Here is a 4625-nt window from a genome sequence, read left to right as displayed (position 1 = left end):
GCATTTTGTGACCCTCGTGTAATGACCACAAATGGTGAACGAAATTTCGATCTCCAAACGAGATTTTCGTTCGAAACTTCGCTCACACAAACAAAGTGTTGGAAATTTCGTTTGAAATTTCGCTGCCACTTGCGAAATTTCGAACGAAAATTCGCTGCCACTAACGAAATTTCGAACGAATTTTGCCACCTTCAGCGAATTTGCCAAGTGAAATTTCGCACATCTGCACGAAATTTCGTTAATGGTGAAACAACAGAGGCCAGTGAAATTTCGCCGAAAATTCGTTCTCCTCGAAATTTTGCAGATTTACGTAGAATTTCGTAGAACTTCGTCGAAATTCGCTCTCATTACTTTTGCACAGTACTGTAACAATTTCATATCTCACATTTGTTGAAAATTTTGCTCTATAGTTAGCATTAATTGTTAAATGCACATACATCAACGGTGACATCAACCGTGGCATCGTCAGTGACAACTGCTGTTAATGTCACTGAGAATTCATCAACATCATCCTCAATGACACTGACACCAATACCACTAATACCACTTCATCATCAACAACAACAACAACAACAACAACCAACCAAGTGGTGAATTTATCAGCGACACCACCAAGAACCCCTGGAAGCAGTGCTGGAGGTAGAAATGTTTTATTGTTACGACAAAATGTAGTACACCTCGTGTGATTGAAAAGAAGCTATTATTTTAACTAATATGTGCATTTAATAACTAGTCCACCAACTCCAACACAACCGAAAATATGGGGGGATTATACCAAAGACAATATCCATCAAGTGATCGATAACATATACGGAAAAATTGTTTATTGGAGGCGAAACGTATTTAAATTGCCCAGTGGAGCGGCTGGTAAGAAAGTTGCCTCCGAAACAACAAAGTGGATAGAGTTTTGGAAACTCGATGCAACCGATTACAAGGACATTGCTCTGAAAGTTATCATGATAATGCCTGCCCTACTTCTTCAGAAGCCAACTTTCAAGTCAGGAATTGTACCTCTAGATACCAAATGTACGCTGAAATACATTTCACTGGTGGACTTCATCAAACAGAATGGGAATTTTACGATGAAAGGACTTTCAATGCCCATTTTTGTACCTCTGCGTAAGATACTGTTGTAACCCAATATTGTGTCTCGGAAAATCCCTTCCTCGGAAAAGAGCCTTTGTGGATGCGGCATATACCACATTCTGAAAATGGTGCCTAATAACAACAACAATAAAGATAATCCATCAAACCGTAATTATGGAGAATAACAACTTCATATTTTCCGTAAATGTTGTGTTTTACGACAAAAACTGTTTACAATTGTTTTCAGACAATCCTGGACAAAAGTGTTGGGAAGGTAGCGTCACTTTTGAGATAGCCCCTCTCCCCCCCTTATCAATGTTGAATTTTGCACCAAACAAAATGGTGACTTTTCTTCCAACATTGAATATGGGGGAGGGGGGCCACAAAAGCATGCTCTTTCCCGAATAGTTCAGCCAATAGTTAAAAGAATCGAATTAGGTGTGAAGTGAAGTGATGCACGCAACCTTCCCAACAAAATTTGACCAGGATTGTAGTCCCCTCATGTGCGCCGACCTTAAAAAATTCTTGACATTGTTACTCTTTACTCGGTGACAGATAAAGATTTATTTGGACTAAAATAAATTTTGGGGTTCCTAGACACTAATCCTGAGGGATGATTGCAGCTTCAAATAATGGGAATTTTCAGAGCTACATAAGAATGATTTTTCATTTCCTTTGCAGAGCATACTAACATCTCATGAAAGAGACACCGGTGTGAAGGTGCACGTATACAGCGCAGAGAACACCTCCGTTGTAGTCCCAACCAGCACAATATTCAAAGATATTGTTGGAAATAATAAGCAAATCCTCCTGAGGGTGGAGAGAGAGTAAATAAAAATGCGGGAAGAATGGAGGCTAGCGACCCATGCTCTACATGAGGTAAGGGCTTTCGGAGCCAATGACCCAACACGCCGGTGCTTATACCCGGTTTCCGTAGCATTAAGCGACTAGGAGTATTTTTAACTCCCCCCTGGATGGGATGCTAGTCCATCGCAGGGTTACCCCCAGCATTACGCCGGTACCCATTTATACACCTGGCTGAAGAGAGGCACCGTGGGAGTAAAGTGTCTTGCCCAAGAACACAACACAATGTCCCCGGCCAGGACCCGAACCCAGACCACTCGCTCCGGAGTCGAGCACACTAACCATGAGGCTATCCCGCCTCCCATCGCGTATACAGCGGAGAGAACCCCTCAGTTGTAGTCCCAACCAGCACAATATTCAAAGATATTGCTGGAAATAATAAGCAAATCCTCCTGAGGGTGGAGAGAGAGTAAAGAAAAATGTGGGAAGAATGGAGGCTAGCGACCCATTCTCTACATATATTCACGTTTTATTAACAACAATGTTACAGGTGGATCGAAACGCTCTTAAGTTGTGTTTGAACTGAAAACACCTCAGCTATCAAAAACGTTATCATCTGGCATCAAACATAAAGCTGCCAGTATGAGGTATTGGGTGTTATGCGCATCGTGCTGGCCTCACGGTATTCTTTGATTGTACTCACATGATAAGACCGCCATGTTGGCACCAAAAAAAACCGCAAAATGTAGCTTCATAGAGTCAAATTGCCAAGGGACTTTTGTGCTTTTGTTCTTTCCACTAACATGGCGACCTTGACGTCGGGTCCAATCAAAGAATACAGTAAATCAAAGCGACAGCGACCTTTATAGGCGAATTTCGTAGTTAGACATACATATTGCCAAAACAGAAACTGTTTCAATCCACATGAGAGCGAAACATTGCTAGGTAGGTTTGCAAGGAAATCTGGGGTCGTAATATTTAAGTTTTTCAAGTTGTAGTTGCAGTTTCAAATAAGGTAAGTAATGGCTGTGATTTTTTCATCGTTTTTTCATCGCGTCGTCTTGCTGGTAGTCTTAACGGCTGTGGCAAATAGACCCAACTCCAAAATGGCGGCGGAAAATTCAGATCAAATAAGTATCAAAAATAGATGTCAAAAATAGAAAGAGCACCTTTACTTTAGTAACCCTGCAAAGTGTCGGCAAATCAAGCGTAATAACAGCTGAGAAAATGTAAGTTGAAACATTAAAATATGCAGATGTTTGGATGATTAGGGGTATGGTCCATATCCCCAGTCATACAAACATCTGTAAATTTTCATTTTTCAACTTTTCAGCTGATATGACACCTAATACGCTGAAACTTTGCAGGGTTACTAATGTAAAGTTGCTCTTTCTATTTCTAGTATCCATGTTTTATTCAGTTTAGTTTTAACTCATTCAAATCCGTTGCCACCATTTTAGAGAAAGGTCTATTCTTACCTGTAACTTTAGTCCCTCATCCCTTCCATTAGTGTTATATTAGTTTTGCTTACAAATACACATATATACTGCATGCATGCTACAATCTGTTACTTTTCATCCTTGTTTATACCATGGAATATTGTATACAGCGGATTTATCACCAAACGAGTAATACAGAAGGTGTTTGCAGATTCATTCATTACGTTAATTGACTGTAAATAAACCCGATGAACCCTTCATGCGGCATACTCCGTCCATACACACTCCGGTATTGTTTGTTGAAATTCTTTGCTTGCCGAAACAAAGTACATAAGTTGGGGGATAGAGAGCAGCATAACTTTGTCTTGCTTCAAACATACAGCAGGTGCAAACCCACTCTCTTCTGCCTTTTCTGAATAAATTTAATAGAGGGGCAATGAGACTGCCCTTAAATCTAAGTATTTGATGCAAATTTAACTTGTGATATGTTTAGGGCCTCCTAGCCACTATTTTAGCAGATAAATCAGAAAATAACAAATACCAATCAATTGGTTTTTTCGAGGGTACTACGATCTTCGATCGTCACGATCTGACAATCAACACGATCGACATGATGCTAACGAGTTTATCGATCTATCGTAACTATAGTAGAGCGTTAACGATATGATAAGAAACAATGAAAACGAGTGCGTTGTTGACAATGAGCACGATGTTTCGAAAGATTGGGACAACCAGCTCATTGTACGATTGAATCGATAGAACGAGGTATTTGTTATACTGGATTTTAACGGTAATGTGTTTGTTATTTTTTACGTGCTTGTTGTGCTGGATTTTAACGGTAATTTGCTTGATGTTTTTAACGTGCTTGTTATACTTGTTTTTGAGAGCTGTCCTCAGAAGTCACTAATGATCCAAAAGTTCGAACGATATTGTGGAAACTGGATCTACGAGTGCTTTCAATAAGGTAAATCCATATACTGGCCCAAGTGAAGTGCTGGATTCTTGTGCAGGGAAAGAAATTTCACCAGAAAATAACAAGAGCTCTGGGAGTACAGGTCATATAAGACATGATCATGGATATTGTTATGGATGGAAAGAAATGGAGGACCCCTATTATTGTTTGAATGAATCATGTATTAAGCAAAGGAAAGAAAAGGATGACCAAATTGTAAAGTTACAACAGTCAGTAGATGAACTAACCCAATAGCTTAAACATAGATGGTAAGAACGATTGGCTAGACAATAACCGACTCTAAGGATTTCCTAATTAATAATTTATTCTGGAAATGAAGATTA

The 4625-nt window shown here is 39.6% G+C and overlaps 1 pseudogene; it reads left to right on the top strand.

Annotated features, from left to right (window-relative positions):
• The first annotated feature begins 962 nt into the window (after positions 1–962).
• The window catches only part of LOC138005241 (uncharacterized), a 4771-nt pseudogene continuing 1108 nt past the window's right edge, over positions 963–4625 (top strand).

The sequence above is a fragment of the Montipora foliosa genome, chromosome 6 (genome assembly GCF_036669935.1).
Source record: "Montipora foliosa isolate CH-2021 chromosome 6, ASM3666993v2, whole genome shotgun sequence".
NCBI classification, from domain to species: domain Eukaryota; kingdom Metazoa; phylum Cnidaria; class Anthozoa; order Scleractinia; family Acroporidae; genus Montipora; species Montipora foliosa.
The sequence above is the reverse complement of the archived record's forward strand: the minus strand, read 5'-3'. Positions and strand labels throughout refer to the sequence as shown.